Source organism: Rhinolophus sinicus, linkage group LG07 (assembly GCF_036562045.2).
Source record: "Rhinolophus sinicus isolate RSC01 linkage group LG07, ASM3656204v1, whole genome shotgun sequence".
Lineage (NCBI taxonomy): Eukaryota > Metazoa > Chordata > Mammalia > Chiroptera > Rhinolophidae > Rhinolophus > Rhinolophus sinicus.
This window is the reverse complement of record NC_133757.1, coordinates 22138144-22158467: the sequence shown is the minus strand read 5'-3', so window position 1 is coordinate 22158467 and position 20324 is coordinate 22138144. Positions and strand designations below refer to the sequence as shown.

Here is a 20324-nt window from a genome sequence, read left to right as displayed (position 1 = left end):
ATTGTGTTCCGACTCCACTGAAAAAAAACAGGTCAACCCCTCAAAAATGAGCTTATGCCCTGAAATTCAAATGGTTTGCATTTGAGTTAGTCTAGTCAATATAAAAATTTGGGTGTTTTTAGGGAAGACTTCAACCCTAAGAGCAGAGGTTGGCAAAGTACAGCCTGTGGGCCAAATCCTGTTGGCCACCTGTTTTTGTAAATAAAATTTTATTGGACCACAGCCAGGCCCATTACATATTATATGTGACTTATTTTGTGCTACAATAGCAGAGTTGAGTAGTTATGACAGAGACTATACATATGGCCCTCAAAGCCTAAAATATTTTATATCTGACCCTTTACTGAAAAAAGTCTGCCAACCCTGACTTAGAGAGTGTTTTCTACTTCTGAGTAACGACCCAAGTGGAGAGGTGGTCATCTTTAAATCTCTGTGAGGTATTCAGAGGCTTTGTGAAATTAATTGCCTTAGCTGGGGCCTGTACCCTGGCCCATGATAGAGGGATCACAGTGCCTAGCGGTTTGTTGGAGGAGGGGAATTCATCTCCTGAACTACTGCGTGATTTGAGGCAAATTCCTTTAGCTTCCTTGAGTCCATGTCTTACTTGGAGAACTGCATGAAATGCTTTGAACTTTTTAGTAGAAAGGGGTTATTCGATATAGGCATTAACCTAGGATAATTTACCCTCAGACTGGTTTGCTCATATCTTGCCCCCTGTAGAGTCCTAACCTGTGAACTCTCAGTGGTTCCTTTGTCTCTAGCACCTGCATTTCAGGGATGTTCCCTGCAGGGGGCGCCCCGGTGAGGGCCTCTGGCAAGCCTCCCTCCGCAGCTGGAAAGTTAGGAGAAGACCCAGCACCTCTGCAGGAGGTAAAGCCCTTTGGTAACCTGAAGTGGCTCAAGATAGAATGTTCAGTGAAGAGGCCTGGATGAGAGCAGGAGCCCAAGAGACAGGTTGCCTGGGTTCAAATCCCAGTTCGACCGTGGGGGCCCTGTGGGACCTGGGGTCAAAACTGAACATCTCCAAGGCTTGGTGACTTCATCTCTGAAATGAGGTAATAGTAATATCTCCTAGTAATATATTTACTGCAGTACCTGGCATAATACATGGAAGCAATTAATATTTATGTTGTCATTTAAGAAGCATATTGCAGGAAAAAAGGAAACAGGCTTAAAAGACAGGAAAAAAAAAGAAGCATATTACAACACTGCATAAAGTTGGGTCCTAATCCTGTTTACACTATGTACCTGTCCACACAGATGACTGGAAGAGATATGTGAAGATACTCACAGAAGCTATCTTAGGGTGATGGGGTTATGAATTATTGTTTTTTCCTGTTGATACTTTAATGCCATTTAAAAAGTTTCTTTACAGAACATGAGTTTTATTATCAGAAAAGAAAAACCAAAAGGATAGCCATGACTGAATTTTTCAGAGAACTTCCCAGAGGGCAGGACATTGAGCCCCGAGAAGCAGCCCCAGGCCATTACCACAGGACAAGTCCCCATCTCACAGTATGCACTCTAATGCGGTGATTAGAACAGCTTTGAACACCATGCAGTGATCTCCCCACGTGAGGGGTCCTGTTTTCTTACTGTTTCTTCATAGCTTTCAGCGGGAAATGAATGGCTCCCGTAAGCCAGACAGCTCTGCTCTAGCTCCCCTGGCAGTGGGACTTTTCACAGAGCTCCTTTTCCAGGAGTATGACAGTTGAAACTAAGAACCAGGGGAGGAAAGGACAAAGGAACTTGGGTGCTTTTCAAGAGGGATTGCAGCAAGCCCAGGCAATGAGTGGTTATTTTGCTGGCATGTAGCGAGGACCTCTGAAACAGAAGTGGGGTGGCCGTCCTCAGCCTCGTCCTGCTTGGCCCAGTGGAAGCTACATACCTGGGGTGCTGCCCTGGGGCAGGGAGGCATCCGTGGCTCAGGCTGCAGCCCAGTGTCCTGGCCTTCCTGCCCCTGGCTTAGCTTTGGCTGTCGTTGGGGTTTGAAGATTTCGGGAGAACAGGGCACTTATCAGCTTCTGGACCAGGTGGGCATGTCTGGTCCAGCATGGTGACCTGAACCCAGGAAGCCTTTGTCCTCTTCACTGGGCCACTCAGATCACACATGCATTGTGTTCTGTCCTGGCTGGTGCACTTTTATTCCCCCAATCAAAAAAAACTATTGTTTTTCTAGTTAAAAAAAAAAAAGATGCTTAAATAATCCAAGCTATGTTGAAAACATAAAAAAGCAAGTCACAGAACAATGGGAAGAGTACAGTTGCATTTTTACTTTAAAGAAATAAGAAAAAATATTAATTTGATTGTGTATGCTTAGAAGAAAATCTTGAATGCATGTCAAACATTAATAGTGGCTATATCTGAAAAATGGGACTGATGGGAAAAACGTTTCATTTTGTACTCTATACTCTTGTCTATTGTTTGAATTTCTTATAATAAGCCTTTATTATGTTGTAATTTAAATAAATATAGAACTGAAAATGAAAAATAGACATTATCTAAATCCTAGACCCTGAGATAGCCACTCTTAACATTTAGTTACAATCCTTCTAGACATGTTTCTATGCATAAAATAATTAGACAATTTTACTAACTTAACATTGTCCATTTTAGCATGCTTTCTTCACACAGCATCCTGTCATGGAAGGCTTTCTAGCTAGAGGTCAATAGCAGTGTTTGTAATGATTGTAAGGTGTTGCATTGTTTGATGGTGAAAGGAAAAGGCAGTTTGCCTATACTACTTTATTCTTCCATGTGAGCAATGTGTGGATTTTCCACGCCAAGCAATTCTCCCATTCTGTGCGGACACCAGCTGGGTATCCTACGATTCAATTCAGTTCTGACACTATCTACCTGGAGATAGCGTCAGATCTCACAAGTAAGGGCTCAGTCCCACAAGACTGCCCCCCCCCCCCACTTCAGACACAAGTGCCAGGTTGTCACCTGTACTTCTGACCGACCAGCTATAAATTGGGGTTCCCATAACCTCCTCCTTGGGTTTGATAATTAGTTACAACAGCTAACAGAACTCAGCAAAACAGTGTACTTACTGGATTACTGGTTTGTTATAAAGGGAGACAACTCAGGAACAACCAGATGGAAGAGATGCATAGGGCAAGGCCTGTGGGATGGGGTGCGGAGCTTCTATGCCTTCCACAGATGTGCCACCCTCCCAGCACCTCCACGGGAACTCTCTGAACCCCACACTTAGGGATCTTTATGGAGGCTTCATCATGTAGGTGTGATTGATTATTATCTCAATCTCTAGTCCCTCTCCCCTCCCTGGAGGATGAGGGGTGAGGCTGAACATCCCAAGCTTCTAATAATGGCTTGGTCTTCCTGGTGACCAGCTGCCATCCTGAAGCTATCAGGAGCCCACCAGGAATTGCCTCAAAGGACTCTCCTATCAGCCAGGAAATTCTAAGGGATGTAGGCGCTCTATGTCAGGAACTGAGGTTAAAGACCACGAACAAAAGATGCTCCTAGAACTTATATCGCTTAGGAAATTACAGAGGCTTTTGAAGCTCTGGCCAGGAGCTGGAGTTAAAGACCAAAATACATAGTTCTTATTATATCACAGTATCACAAATAGTAAGATAACAGACCCTTCCAGTATAAACAGACCTTTCTTGAACTTTCAGACAGTTTCCAGTTTTCCCCACTTTAAACAACACTCTCAGGAGCTTCCATGTACGTGCATCTTGGGAACTGGGTTCAGTTATCTTAGAATAAATTTCTAAAGTGGGATTGCTGGGTCACAAGGTCTGCATATTTTAGTGTGGTACATATGCCCAGCTGTCCTCCACGAAGGGGATTCTATGAGGCTGGATGAGCCCTGGCCACGACACCTATCTTGTGGCCATTTGGCAGCCCAGGCATCGAGGAAGCACTGTGCAGCCTTTGAAGTTCACAAAATGAGTCACAGGCGTCGTCCAGCTTTTGGTAACTTCAAGACTGGCTTTCTTCCAATGTTACAGGAGTTCTGTGAGGCTGGATACCTATAAGCTAAGCAGACTCCAGGCTCCCAGCAAGCCCACCGAAATGCACTTCCAAGCTCACCCTCACCACGTAGTCCCTACTGCATCCCTCCAAGCAGGAAGATGTGTCCTGGCAAGGAGTCTGGCCTAAGCACCAAAATGTTACCACTCATAATGGACTGCTGCCTCTTCCTATAACCAGATCACCCCAAATTGGTTATCCCCAAACCCCTTCCTGTGTCTGATCAGTAGGGAACTTTGGAAGACACATAGACAGCTGGGGGTCTGGTCTTTACACTTACACTAGAAGTAAATGCCTGCTTCATTTTTCCATTTACTACTCAACAGCCCCTCTTGGATGCCACATTCTATGAGAGACATTGACAACTCAGCATATCCAGAGAAGAGTGGCTTTCAGACGGGCCAAAGCTTTTTAAACTGTAGTCTGGGAGGAATGGCTTTAAAAGTGAAGAAACTAGAAACATTTTAGTCTGAAGAAGAAAAGAGTTTGGGATAAAGTGTGGGGAGTGGTGAACTGACCCACAACAGGTGTTTTAAAAATGTTTGAGGTCTTGCCATATGGAAGAGGGATTTGACTTCTTCTTTGTTACCCAGAGGAGAGAACTAGAAAGCTGTTAGCTAATCATTGGATTGTGGAAGCACTTTTGAACATGGATAGGTCTCAGGAAACAGTGAACTCACCATCTCTGAAGTTGGTCTAGTAAAGTGGGCAGCTGCTGGCCCAAGCCTTTGTAAAGGGGTTGGTGATCTGGGCGCTTAGCCCACTGAACCCAGAGGCCACCTAGTACATGCTTGTTTTTCTTCTAATCCCGCATGCTTACGACTGCTTCTGCTGGGCTGCAGTCTGGCTTCCTGCAAACAGCCTGCCTCCTTCCCTTTCTTGGTGCTTTCTGTTCTGGGTCCCTCCAGGTCTGACCCAGCTGGGAGATCTCTGAGAACACCCATAAATACTGTCGCTGTTTCTTGATGTAAACTAAGGCAGGAAGAGGGGGATTAGTTTCCTCAGCCAAAAATTAGAATCCTTGCTCCCTGAGGAAGTTGTCTGCTCTGCCACTGTGGATGGGCCCTGTGTGTCTTACCTCCCGCTCTGTCCTTCTCCCTTTATTTTTTTCCTGTACGCAGTGGCTATGCTTTCCAGTGGTAGAATCTTTCAAATGAGTAGCAGTTCTTAATTTGTATCATACTTTCAGCACACAGGCAATTTTTACATATTTTAATTCTTTTACTTGATGATAAAACTACCCTGCAAGATAGGCAGTATCATTATCGCATCGTTATGTTTTGATACATAGAGAAACCGATGCAGAGAAGTTAAGTGACTTCTTTAAAGTCACACAGCAAAGGAAAATGCATCGGAGAATAAAGCAAAAAGAAGTGAATGTGAAGTTATGTGAAGACTCTTTACTTGAGGATCTGTTTTAGCCTTGGACTTGATTGTAAACACAGTACATTTGGAATGACTATTTGCCGCCATGACCTGGTAGGAGGAAACGAATCAGTGCTAAATTATGTTTTCACCTTACACTGTGGTGGCCAGTGACAGAGCTAAGAGAAGTCAGTGTTTTATTAATTTACCTTTTTTTGGGTTGCTGGGGATGAAGCCAACCAAAAAAAAGTTCTCTGGGTTAAAAGTTGAGGTTTCAAACAAATGGTCCATACACATATAAAAAGAAAGATGCTCATCTCACAGTAAGAGAAATGCAAGTTAAACTACCCTGCAATAGCACTTCTTACTTGTCAGATTGGCAGAGATCCACGTTTGATATCATACCCTGTTATCAAACTATGAGAAAACATAGTTTGTAGGAAACATAGAATGTACTTTCATGCACTCATGATGGAATGCAGAATGGTACTCTCTTGAAATGAATGTATTTGTATCTAGTAGCAAAATGCATATCTATGTACCCTTTCACACAGCAATCCCATTTCTAGAAATCTCAAAGACATGAGCAAAAATACAGAAAGACATTTGTAAGTGGCTTGATTGAAGCGCTGTGCGTAATAACTACTGTAGGCATCTTCTATAGCAGTGATGTGTTCATGGGAAGAAGTAGAAATGTGTACATGCTTTGTCGAGCCTCTGCTTATTTTTGCCACTGACCCATTGACCAAAGTAAGTCCCCTGGTCAAGCCTCAGGTCAGAGAGAAGGGGCTATAAAGTTACAGGTAAAATGCGTGAATTCAGAGAGGGTATCAGTTGGGGCTATTAAGGTAATCAGTTTACCACAGGGAACTCACAGTCTTTTTTATAATTCATACAGAATGTTTTGTAGATTTATCATCTTGGTCATCCAAATAGAATACACTCATAAATTAACAAGATGTCTCTTAAAATGTATAAATCCAACCAGTCTACTCCAGATATTTCATATACGTCAGGCAGTTCTATTTGGGAATATCAGGACTCCTCACTCTATTTTTGCAGTAAAAGAGTTGATGGTAAGAATGATAATGCCGATGAGGATAGTCAGTGGATCTGCCTCATCAAGAATGGCTGTGTAGTGTCCTTAGAGTTGTGATTTAAAAATAGCAAGCAAACGAATCGAGCAAAAAATTTTGTTTTTCATATAACCTAGAAAGTTGTTGAACATTCAGGGACATAGAATCAAATATATGGCAGTGCTGTGACCAAAATAAAACTATGGCCATTGCAAGCTTAAAAGAGAAGGGAAAAAAAGCAATGTGGAGAAAAGTATATAGCAGGTTATATAAGAAAACATAAAATGACGTAAAGAAAACAGTTCCTTTACATTTTAAAGAGAAGGATAAATCATAATTTTTTTTTTTTTTAATGGTGATCTATTGGAGGAGGAGGGAACAGAATGGCGAGGACAGGAAGCCAGACTTCTTTGAATATACTTTGTTTTCAGATTAATGACTTTGGAACCATATAAGTTTATATAATTATAACACAAAATTAAATCAAAATGAACATTTTTCCTATGTTAGTTTTCTGTGCTATATAACAGATTATCACAAAATTAGTGGCTTAAAACAACCCACGTTGATTATTACCTCACAGTTTCTGTGGGTCAGTAGTCTGGCCACAGTTTACCTGGGTTCTCTGCTCAGGGTCTCACAGGACTAAAATCAGAGTGTCAACTGGGCTACATTCTTATTTGAAGGCTGTACTATGGATCTGCTTCCAAGTTGCCTCAGGTTGTTGGCAGAATTCCTTTCCCTACAGCTGCAGGATTCAAGGCAGTTTGCTGCTTCAAAGCCAGCAATGCAGAAAGAGTCTCCGACGTGTGTGTGTGTGTGTGTGTGTGTGTCCATACACACAATCCCCTTTTTAAGGATTTTCACATGATTCAGTCAAGTCCACCAATGATAATATCCCTTTTCATTAATTCAGAATCATCTGATTTGGCCTTACCCAATAGGATGGCTATTATTAAAACAACAACAACAACACACAAAAAAACACTGGAAAACAATGTGTTGGCAAGAATGTGGAGAAATTGTAATCCTTGCGCATTGGTGATGGGAATGTAAAATGGTGCAGCCACCATGGAAAATAGTATGGTGGTTCCTCAAAAAATGAAACATAGAGCTACCATATAATCCAGCAATTCCACTTCTGGGTATATACCCAAAAAGAAATGAAAGCAGGGTATAGGAGAGATATTTGTACACCCATGTTCATAGCAGCACTATTCACAATACCAAAGGGTAGAAGCAACCCAAGCAACCATCGAAAGATGAATAGAAAAACGCAGTGTAGTATATATAATGGAATATTATTCAGCCTTAAAAAACAAGGACATTCTGACACGTGCTACAACATGGATGAACTTTGAGGACAGTATGCTAAGTGAGATAAGCCGGTCACAAAAAGGCAAATATTCTATGATTCCACTTATATGTGTTACCTAGAGTAGAGACAGAAAATATAATGGTGTTGCCAGGAACTGTGGGGAGGAAAGAATGGTGAGTTGTTATTTAATGGGAACAGAGTTTCAGTTTTGTAAGATGAGAGTTCTGGAACTTGGTTTTCACAGCAATGCGGATGTTCTCAATACTACTGAACCGCACTCTGAGAGATGGCTAAGGTGATGAACTTTGTGTTATGTGTATTTTATTACAACTGAAACTAAAAAATAATTTGAAAGTCAACTGATTTGGGATTTTAATTGTATTTATAAAATCCCTTCACTTTTGTCATATTCTGTTGCCAAGAAGCAAGTTACAGTTCTTGCCCATACTCTAAAGGACAGAATTACGCGAAGTGTGAACACCAAAGGGTCTAGGGACTGTGAGAGCTGCCTCAAAGTTGGCCTGCCATATTTCCTGAAACTCAAAAGCACAGTGAAACAAGTGAAATTCACAGCATATCCAATTGATGGCATAACAATACACATAGATTTTAAAACAGTAATTTGACTATGTAGTCCTTATACCACAAAGACAAAAAATTTCAATAATTACATTGTTAATAATAATATTGGTAGTATTGTTCTGAAAGTAGTGTGTGTATATAGTAGAATAAAGCAGATAAATAATTGTTAGAAACCAAGATTTTCAGCATAAGAGAAAAAGAAATACAAATGTAAAATCAAATAAAAATGCTGTATTCTTAAATTTCAACCAGAAATATCGAGATAAAGTTGAGATATGTATTCTCTTTTCTTAAAAAAAAAAGGTGGTGAACACACAATGTGAGATATAGATCATATATTACAGAATTGTACACCTGAAATCTATGTAACTTTACTAACAATTGTCGCCCCAATAAACTTTAAAGGAAGAAAAAATAAAAGAAAAACATGTACATATTATTTCTGTTCATTGTAAAAAATCTTGAAACAATAATCAATCCAGTAGCAGTAGGTCCTTCTAGTCTAGGCTATGCTCACTGATACCATTTTCCACTAAAAGAAACCAGAGCTGATTCTACGTCTGGGGCAGAAAACATACATGATGAGCCTACATCTTTTTGTACCAGAAAACAAGGAAGCTGTCAAAGATTTTTAAGGGTCACGTCAACAGACCCAGCAGCCTCTTGTAGAGACTTCCATCAGCCAAAGATGGGACAATATAAGTATTAATAACAACTGTAATGGATTGAAACTCATCAAACATATTAAAATCCATGTGTTCATAATAATATTTTAAAAGGCAAACAAGGAAAAAACCTCACTGATCATCTTTAGAGGAAAGATACAACAATTTATTATTCTGAAAACTCGCCAATAAAGGAAAAGAACCACACACTTAATTTGCCTTTCCTGTATAAATTACTTCAGGGTAACTTCAGAGAAAATTTCCAGCTAAAAAATTACAAAGGAAGAATTAAATCATTACTGTTTTTGGAACCTCCTAATGAAATATTGGGTCTAGGCAATTGTCATTTCAATGGCTGCTAACATCACAATGTCTAGTTCTAGCCTTTGGTATTCACCGGAAACACCCAGGGACAGAGGAACGTGCTAAATGACACCATGGGGGATGCAATCAGCAAAATTCAGACTGGGAAATTCTAGACAAACAACTTTGTTCCTTCAACAAATAAACTGCAAGGGGGAAAAAAGGAAGAGAGAAAAACCTTTAGATTAAAAAGACTTAAAATTAAACCAGCCAAATGCACTTTGTAATCCTTGTTTAGATAGTAATTTAAAGAAACCAACCATAAAAGATATTTCTGAAAAGTCAACTTAGTAACTTTGATATTTGATAATGTTAAGAAACTAATGTCAGTTTTTAAAAGGTGTGAGGCTTAGAATCGTGGTTATATTTTAAAGAAGAGTCCTTATCATTTAGAATTCTATACTCAATGGATGAAATATGATGTCTGAGATTTGCTTCAAAATAATCCAGTGGGGCTAGGGTGGGAAGTTAGGGTATTGGTGGTTATAGATCATTCAGGATTGTCCATGAATTGATCATTATTGAAGGCAAGTGGTGGGTATATGGGAGTTCATCATATTATTTTCTCTACATTGATGTAATTCACCTTAATAACAAGTTATTTGTTTTGTTTGTTTCTGAAACCTAAGCTTCAAAACAGGAATGAAAAACAATTTTTTAATGTGCTTTGGAGAAGTTTGAACTCTAATGCTGTGTGGTTGACTGGCCAAGCCCTAGTGGATTAAGTGAGAAAGAATTCCTTGGAAACCAGGTTCCCCAGTGCCCAGGTCACCTCCATACCATATTCTTTCCTTTCTCTTCACTCTTGCAGTATGGTTGGTGGCTGGGAAGAAGGGTTGAGGTTGGTTGGTTTGGTCTGATTGATTCTTCCAGTTTTCTCTGCTGCCTGACTGGATCTAGTGACTCACTCAGCAGCGGCTTCTTCTTGAGAGTGTTGGGGTGAAACCCTGAGCTCCGTACCAGGCCTGCCACCAAATGGTCCCAGGTCCACTCCTGGTTACATTTGAACTTACAGTCTGGATGAAGATAGACATGTTATCTGTAATGAGGACAGCACTTGAGAGAAGAATTTCTTTTTTGATCTACTTAACAACTTACCTGGCTCCAGAAGGTTTCTCTCTTCATGTTAATTGGAAACCAAATGCTGTATGTACGTAGAGCCACTGCAGAACCAGGTTCTTCTCCTGAAAAAGTGTTAGAGCTACGGTCTAGCCTCATTGTCCGCTCTCCTGAAGGAGAAACAAAAACGCTTACTTTGTCTGCACCTCCGTAGCCAAGAACACACAACTCTTATCCTAGAGTATGTGTCCCTCCAGAGTTCCAGACTTCTGTGGGGCAAGATGCCCTTCCTCTTTGGAAGTTAGGTAAAATGAGGGCTATGCTGAGGTTCTTTGACTTAGAAATGTTCATAGGTACACGTGCAGCTTTGCTCCCCTGACAAATGGGAGTAGCAGGCATGTGTCGTATCTTTACCTGGGCCTGACCAGTTGTTGATCTATAGATGTGTTTACCATTGGACCTTAGATTTTAGATGTTTTAAGGGCAGTGTTAACCCTGAGCTGCAAAGCAGTAAAAATACTGAAAGTGCTAATAAAAAAACATGTGCAGAAATAGGATTAAGAATAAAAATTTCAAGGGAGAGAAAGGGGATTATTTTTATGTAACTGACCATAACCACCAAGAGAAGAAAATAAAAGTAAAGAAACAGGAAAAGTTTGAAGCCTGTGGCAAGAGGACCCAGCCTCACTAGTCCGGATGATGTAGGAGACGGTGGGGCATTTGTTCAAGAACTTAAAAGCTACGCTGGTGGAAGTGCCACTGGTGACATTTTAGGTGTGTGCCAACGATGGTGCCTGGATACCTGGCCCATGCAGATGTGTCCCACCGCGCTCAGTGGCCAGTGTGATGCCGACCTGAGCTGCTAAAGGAGTTCCCGCTGTACATCAGAGGTACGGGGGTGGGGGGGCGTCTTCTTTCTGTTCCTTTTTAAGTATACAAGTAATACATCAATACATCTTCTGAGGTAAAAATTCAGAGTCTGCAGATGAAGTTCCCATGAGCACACAAGCCAGTATCAGGCCCCTCCCTGAAGGGAACCACCTCATCCTTTGAGGTGGGTCCTTGCAACCGTCCAGGCTTTTGTTCTACATATTCATCTTCTAGGTACTTACAGAAATGGTTTGGGTGTTTCTTTGTCCCTCCTTTGATGTAAGTGAAACTGTACTGCCCTTCACAATTGGATTTTTCAATTAGCAGGATGTCTTAAGCGATCTTCCCATGTCACTATATAAAGATTTATCTGATTCTTTTTGCTGCTGCCTATGATTTTGTAGTGCCGATAGCCCATAATTTAACCATCCTCCTCGTGATGCACATTTCGGTTGTTTCCATCTCCCCACTATTGCCAAGCAGGCACAGATGCTGTGCGCGTTCTTATCCGTTCCTCCCTGCGGACATGTTTTCCTCTAGAGTGGACACTAAGAAGTAGACGATTAGGTCAAAGGGAACATACCTTTTATATTAATAGATTCTGCCATGTGGCCCGCCAGAGTGACTGTGCTAGTTTACATGTGTCTTGCAGCTACATGGATTTTCATTGTAGATTTAACTAGTTTCTTCAGGAAAAAGATGAAAGGAGTAGAAGCATATGCTTGATTTTAAAGCTTCAAAGGATCTCCTGACATTTGGGGCAGGGGGTGATGGGGCGGTGGGGGTGGTAAAATGTATGAAGGCACTGCAAGTTTGACCTTAGTCACTTTGGCTTTAAGAACAAAGGGGCTTGCAACCTGACCTGCGTGTAGGTGGTGTCCCTCTGTGCCGGTGAATGAGAGCGCGAGCACCAGGGCAGGTTTTGCCCAGTGACAAGCCTCTGGGCAGAAGACTCTTCCATCCCATACTGACAGGTGTCTACACAGATGAAACTGCTTTAAAAGGAAAGTGAAAACATCTGCTAGCTTAGGACGCAAGGCTCTCTTAAAATGGTGAGCCAGGACCGGTTCCTAACAGAAGGGCAGGCCACATAGTGGATGAATGAATAGGATTTGACTGGTGACAGCTACAAGCTGTGGTGGGTAAACCCCTGCTGAGTTCTGTTGGCAGTTGAGGGACCCACCCTCCCCTGGGGGAGGATGAGGTTGTCCTGCCATGGCCCTGTGTGTGTGGACACAAGGTAAGTGTCTGGGATCCGCAGTCTGCTTCTGGGGGCACCACGCGACTGCCAGAGAGGGCACCAGTCCTGGAAGGTCTGCAGCCAGCCCAAGACTGGCTTTTGGGTGAGGTCCCCAGCCCGACCTCCCTTGCTATATCCAGATTCCAGTTTGCTGAGCTTCTCGGCTTATAAAAGGGATTTTCTTGATGCTTCATTATTTGCCTTTGTGATTGTGGCTGTGAGGGAGAGGAAGGAAGCTGGAGAGCCAGAAGTTTTGAGAACATACATAGGGAAACAATTTTGAGTCTCCTCTGACTAGCTTTCTAATCCTTGGCGATTTCTTTGATTCCAGGCAAAACCTAGAAGAAACATCCTTTACGTTTCCTTTCAGTTTTGTAGGAACAAATGTGTCTCCTCTCGCTCTTCTTTATTTCATGAAGTGGTACAGCACATCCATATCCCGCAGTTGTCTTGCAACCACATTTAACCAAATTAATATCAGACAGAACTAGTTGAGGGAAGCTCTCCAACCAAACATTCAAATTAACTTTTCAAGTCATGAAACTGCGTTCAGAACGTTAAAAAAGTGTGGGGGGTGGGGGAAGAAAGGGGGTTAATTCTTGCTTCTACCACTTGACCAGGTTGGAAAAACTTTCCAACTGGCCACCATCCATCCAGCTATGAAGAACTCTGCCTGCTAGCCACAAAAGCTCATTAACACGTGTACAGAGAATCTGTTTCTCTCCCTCCCCCTCTTCCCATGGTTTGTTTGTGTTTTAAATTTTTTCTTTCTTAAAGAAAGGCTTCTGTCTTGGCCTTTCTTAGAAGGAGTTTGATTTGAAACCCTGCAGTGGGGCTGTTGTGCAGTCATGCTCCTGGGATCTCTTTCTCTGCAAGCGTCTTGTCTGCCGTGCACGTGTGTAGAGAAGAGCAGGGGAGCCAAATGCTGTTGTTTTGTACCAGCCAAAGCCTCTAAACTCCAGAGTATCCCACTCTCATCCTCTCCTTGCAGAACTCGGATGTTAGAGGGGAACTGCCCAGGACGTAATTATGTCTTGCTCCTAGTAATGTGCATACATCGTTGCTCTGAACGCCGTGGGAGTTCTTAGGGCGGGCCTTGGCCTCACCACCACCACAAGCTCTGAGCTGAGCTCTTAGCTTTGGCTTGAGGATGGAGAGCCAGGGCGGGTCCCACAGTGCCCTCTGTGCAATGCCTGAGGTCATCCCCTCCCCAGAATGAGTGTAACATCTCCTGGTTGCATTAAGGGCTCCAGAAATATAATCTGCGGCAGTGACATCAGGCTGTCCTGTATCCTATGACCGCCTAAGATTTTGTAGGCTCTTCATTTCTGGAAATATACCAAGAAACAAATAGGTTAGGCACATACATCCTCACTCCCTTCCCCCAGACTTGGCTTAGAGCAAGGAGAAAGCCCCTGGGCTTTAGAAATTAGGATAAAATTATGTGAGGGATCCAGTGGGCAGATTAAGTGGTCCCAGTTAGGAGCATCTGGGCTGGGCAGGGGCCAACAGGACCGACTTTGAACTTGACCTTCTCCACTGCCTTAGCCAGGGATGGTTCCTTTAGCAAAACCTCCTGGTTCTGTCCTCTCACAGAGGCTGGAGGGTGAGACAGGCGGCTCATGAGGCTGGCTGGGCCTGTACAGGTTTATGTTTCTGCCCCTATAAGGACATTTCAGTTTGTAGGCCTTCGGTTGACTTGAAGGTTCTCTGTTCCAGTCTCAGAGGAAGCCTTCTCTGGGCCCAGCTCCTTCAAGCAGCCCGCGGTGGCTGCAGTAGCAGCTTGGGCCTTCTCGGTAAGGTGGGGTTCGGCAGTTGCCAAATTCTCCCCATGTCTGTTGGTTTCGTCTTGGAACTTTCCGGAGACAGGACAGGCTACCTGACCCTTCCCTGTCAGCAGTGTGTGTTGCTGGGGGAATATTGGGCACATCTGGCATTTTAGGGAAGAACTTCTAAGCCCTCCTAGGAGCACCTCAGACCTTGGTTGTCAGGGTGATTTGTGAGTACCGGGAAGGCAAGAAGGATGGAGACCCGTTCTTGAGAGACTGTAATGGCCATCCCTTTATTCAGAAGTTTGACCTCACAGTGACAGACTCCAGTCTGCCAGCCTGCTTTGGGCCACCTCCATTTTCCCGGTCTCTAAAACACCTCTTGCAGACCAGCCTCTCATTTGATACCTGGCACAGTTCAGCTGGGTTTCCTGCCCTTGCCCGCTACCCCCGGAAAGCATGTAACCATCTTAGAACACTCAAAAGGGCTTTTGACTTCCAGGCTCCAGGCTCCAGCCATGAGAAGCCAACTCATCTGAGCTCCAAAAGACACCGTTAACCCATTCTCCTCAGACCAAGCCTATTGATTCTGATCATTGGGATGGGTGTGGACTACTGTGTGAAACATCTCTGGGACTGTACTTTCACACAGGATGGAAACAGTTGTTTCCCAGAGGTGGGATGAATTAAGAACTCTTGACGAATATATTTGTTCCTCAGTGTTTCTAAGGCAGCACTAATTATTTTTCAAGCAATAGCTGTTTTCTTCTGCAACCCATTTCCCTAGATTTTGCTAACTTATTATATTTGGCACAGTCCAACTTCAAACCACCGTGACTTAAGCTGGATGTTTGGGGGTGGGGGCGGGGTAGGGTCAATTTGAGGGGCCAGGTAAAATTTGCACACCCATTCAGCCCCCCACTCCCCAACTCTTAAGAGTTCTTGCCAGGGAGATGTTTGTTAATGGGGAAAGAAACATAGAGTAATGAAACCTTTCTCTCAACTAAGTAAGGACAGAACTGTACCTAGCAGTTTCTGGACTCTTTGCCACCCTGGAGTGGTATTTCCCCTCTGGTGAATTTGCCAAACAGGCAGCAGCTTGAAGGAGGTTTCTCATAGTACTACTTGGAGGCAGAGCTCAGAGGAAAAGAAAAGGGGATGGAACATGAGCACCCAGCCTTCACCTGAAATGGCCTGCCTTCAGACCGCAGGTGGCCCCTCTGCTGCATCGTTTTGGTAGGGGTCCCAGGGATTTACATCCTAATTTCTTGGTAAGGATACTTCAGGGAGCCAGAGAGAGGAAGGGGGTGGAAGAAGCTCCTCTAACCTCTGGACAGAGCAGCTGGGCCTCCAACCGAGGGAATATTAGCATTTGAAATCTCTGACGGGGCTGAGAGCTTCCTGGGGTGGGCGCTGGGGCCTGAGTGCAGAGACCCACGGTGGCTCCCCACAGAATGGGGCCAAGCATCCGGGGTATAAAGACCAGACCTGACTCAAGAATGAGCTCTTTGTGGCTTTGTCCCAGGCTTGAAAACTGTGACCAAGGCTCTTTCATTGTTAAGAAAGACTGTTTCTTGGCCACAGCAGAGCTAATAAGTCTAGTTCTCCCACCGCACAAGGCTGGGTAAGAAAGATCCGGCCCCAGGCTGGATGATGATTCGCCTTGTGCTCTCTAAACCTTTATGTGGGTCGTTAGGCTTTGTCCCCTCCCCTTTAAATCACTAATACATTTTGCCAAATTTTGATCGCACACACACAGGGTAGTTTATTGGGCCTAGAGCCACTGGGTCTGTCTCCCTTTCCTGCCTTAGGATCTCCCTTCCCAGCTGCCTAAATTGCATTCCTTGCCAAATTAAATCTGTATGAAGTCCCTTTTGGTCAGTCTGCACTTAAACAGTTTAGGTTTGCATAACATTTATTTTAAAATAAATGTCGATTCTGGTTAATAAAAGGTCCTGGCTCCAAACCTTTTTCAGTCTTTTCCCTGTTTCCAGCCGAAATCCCCACCAGGTTTGGGGTGCATTCTGCAGAGCAGACATGAGCTAGACCTGAGGCCCTGGAAGGAACTGGCACAGCTCTTTCTTAAACCAGGAGTGATGGTGCCACCTACTGGCACTTGCTGTTAACTACAGACTCTAGCGGGTCCTGTTTCCTGGTAAAGGGACTGACTAGGACGTGGGTGGGAGTTGCTGTCCTGTCTTCTAGCACAGGAATAATAACACGCAGCCATGGAGAGCACACTGAGTAGGCGCACTGTTTCCTGCTTACAGAGGAGGAAACAGGCTTAGAAATTGTGGGTGTGCAAGTTGCGCAGGTTTACAACTAGTAAGGGGCAGAGGAAATAGGAACAAGGCCTTCCCGACTGCAGCGTTAACCACAGTGCCAGGGTTTGCCCAAGCCAGCAGGAGGTTGGGTGCTAACTGGACACGGTATTCAGTAACATGAATAGTGAGGACTCTTCTTTCCTCATCAGTGCTCTGACTCCATCTTGCGGATTTCGTTAGTTTGATAGGACTCTTGAAACCTCTAACAGCTCTTTAACCCTTGTTCATTTCAGTTTTGTTAAACAATGTTAGGTAAGGCACAGTATCTGTTAGAAATTAAAAACATTTTGTTTTCATTCAATTATTCTGAAGTTACCACATTATTATCTACTTTATGTTAAGCACCACTGATTTTTCCCTTTATTTTCCTCATTTAGTAGAGTGATACGAAGTTTCCTTTTTAAAGTAAGTTTATATAGGTTATAAAAAAAAAGTAAGTCAATTTTACGGAGAAAAATACAGGTAGGTCATGGTACAGATATGTTAAAAACCCTAATGAGTGTTATGGACGACTCAAAGTTACGGAAATGGTACTCTGTGCCCGTCATCACGGACTTGCCCCATGACCTTGGGCAGTCTCAAGGATCTTTTCCTTATTTGTAGACAATGAAAGTGTTGGTTAGGTGTTCGTTCAGGTCATGGAGACCTATAAAATGCAGTGATGTCTGGGCATTATGAGACAGGTTTCTGCTAGGCTAGACTGCTTACCATGAGGAGGTAGTAACGAGGAATCCAGGGCCTTGTTCTTGCTTCACCAACGTTGCCTCTCCCCCAGATTCTTCCTTCCTTCCTTCCTAACATCTTTATTGGAACGATCACCACAGTGAACCCTAGAACATTTTCATCACTCCAAAAAGCAACCTCATACCAGTCACTCCCCATTCCCCCTAGCCATCTCAGCCCTAGGCAACTACTAATCTCTCTACATAGATTTGCATATTCTAGGCATTCCGTATGAATGGAATCACATATGGTCTTTTGTGAGTGGCTTCTTTCAGTTAGCATAATGTTTTTAAGATTCATGTTGTAGCATGCAGGTATCATTTATTTTTATTGTCAAATAATGTTCCATTGTGTGGATACACCACATTTTATATATCCATTCCTTAGTTGACGGATGTTTGGGTTGTTTCCACCTTTGGGCTGTCGTGAATAATGTTGCTATTAAAATTCATGTACAAGTCTGTGTGGACATGTTTTCATTTCTCTTCGTAATATACCTAGGAGTGGAATTGCTGGGTCATATGGTAACTCCACGTTTAACATTTTGTGGAATCACCAAACTTTTCCAAAGCAGTTCTATTTTACATTCCCACCAGCAATGTATGAGGGTTCCCATTTCGTCACATCCTTGTCAACACTTGTTATTGTCTTTTTTTATTTTAGCCATCCTAGCAGGTGTGAAGTGGTGGTATCTCATTGTCGTTTTGATTGGCATTTCCCTGATGGCTAATCAGGTTGAGCATCTTTTAATATATTTATTGGCTATTTATATATCTTCTTCAGAGAAATAGCTATTCAGAGCCTTTGCCCATTTAAAAACTGTATTACTTGCTTTATATTATTGAGCTCTAAGTCTCTCTGGATACCATATACTTTATATACTCTGGATACTATATACTTTGTATATTCTGGATACTTATCAGATAGATACATGATTTGCAGATATTTTTCCCATTCTGAGGGTTGCTTTTTCATTTTCTTTCTTATTTTTTTAAAATTATGGTTAAACATACATAACATAAAATTTACTATTTTAATCATTTTAAGTGTACAGTTCTGTGGCATTAAGTACATTCACATTGTTGTACAACCATGACCACCATCCATATCCAGACCATTTTTCATTTTTCCCAACTGAAACTCTATACCCAGTAAATACTAACTCCCATTCCTCTCCTCCATCAGTCCCTGACAACCACCATTCTACTTCCTGTCTCTGTGAATTTACTACTCTAGGTACCACATATAAGAGGGATCACACAATACTTGGGGTTTTTTTGTGACTAGCTTAATTTAAGGTTCATTGATTTTTGTGGCATGTGTTAGAATATCCCTTGTAATACAGAATTGTACACCTGAAATCTGTGTAATTTTACTAACAATTGTCACCCCAATAAATTTAAAAAATAAATTAAAAAAAAAAAAAAAGAATATCCGTCCCTTTTAAGGCTGAAAAATAAAACACTACATTTTGTTTATCCATTCATCCATTGATGGACACTTGGGTTACTTCCATTTTTGGCTACTGTGAGTAATGCTGCTGTGAACAAATGCGTGTACAAATATGTGTTTGAGTCTCTGTTTTCAATTCTTTTGGGTATATACCCAGAAGTAGAATCATTAGATCATATGGTAATTCTATATTTAACTTACTGAGAAATTGCCATACTGTTTCCCACAGTGGCTACACCATTTTACATTCCCACCAACAGTACACAGGGTTCCAATTATTCCACATTCTCACCAATGCTGTTTTCTGGGTTGTTTTTGTTTGCTTTTTTGTTTTGTTTATTCTATAATAACCATCCTAATGACTGTAAAGTGGTATCTCATTGTGGCTTTGATTTCCATTTCTTTTCATTTTCTTGATGGTACTGTCTGTAACACAAAAGGTTTTAATTTTAACAAAGTCCAATTTATGTGTATCCTTTGTTGCTTGTGCTTTTGATGTCTATTTAGAAACTAGTGCCTAATCTAAGGTCAGAAGATTTACTCCTATGTTTCTTCTAAGAGTTTTATGGCTTTAGCTATTACAGTTAGACCTGTAATTCATTTTGAATTAATTTTTGTTTGTGGTGCAAGGAAGGGTTCTCACTTGATTCTTTTGTGTGTAGATACCCAGTTTTTCTAGCACCACTTACTGAAAAGACTTTCTAGATTGAATTGTCTTGGCACTCTCATCGAAAATTAATTGGCCATACATGTGAGGGTTTATTTCTGGGCTCTAAATTCTGTTACATTGATCAAATGTGTGTCCTTATGCCAATAGCACACTGTCTTGATGACTGTAGCTTTGTATCAAGTTTTGAAATTGGGAGGATTAAGTCTTTCACTTTTCTTCATCTTTTTCAAGATTGTTTTGGCTATTCTATGTCCCTTACATTTTCATATGAGTTTTAGGATCACTTTGTGAATTTCTGCAAAAAAGCACCTGGCATTTTGATAGGGATTGCATTGAATCTGTAGATCAATTTGGGAACTGTTGCCATCTTAACAATATTATGTTCTGATCCATGAACATTGGATATCTTTCCATTTATGTAGGTCTTCTCTAATTTCTTTCAGCAATGTTTTATAATTTTCAGAGTACAAGGTTTACATTTCTTCTGTTAAATTTATTCCTAAGCGTCATATTCTTTTTTATTCTATTGCAAATGGAAGGTTTCTTAATTTTATTTTTAGATTGTTCATTGCTAGTGTATAGAAACACAAGTGATTTTTGTACATTGCTCTTGTACCCTGCAACCTTGCTGAACTTGTTTATCCTGATAGAGTTTTTTAGTGGATTCCTTAGCATTTTCTAGACACAAGATAATGTCATCTGCAGATACAGATAGGTTTATTTCCTTTCCAGTCTACCCATATTTTTATTTCTTTTCCTTGCTTAATTGCCCTGGTTAGAACCTCTAACACAGTATTGAATCGAAGTGGTGAGAGTGGGAATCTCTGTCTTGTTCTTGATTTTAGA

At 42.0% G+C, this 20324-nt stretch overlaps 1 protein-coding gene across 4 annotated transcripts in view; it reads left to right on the top strand.

The window, feature by feature from the left end:
• SUFU (SUFU negative regulator of hedgehog signaling) overlaps positions 1–20324 on the top strand; it is a 97407-nt gene that overhangs the window by 38755 nt on the left and 38328 nt on the right. The window lies entirely within an intron of this gene.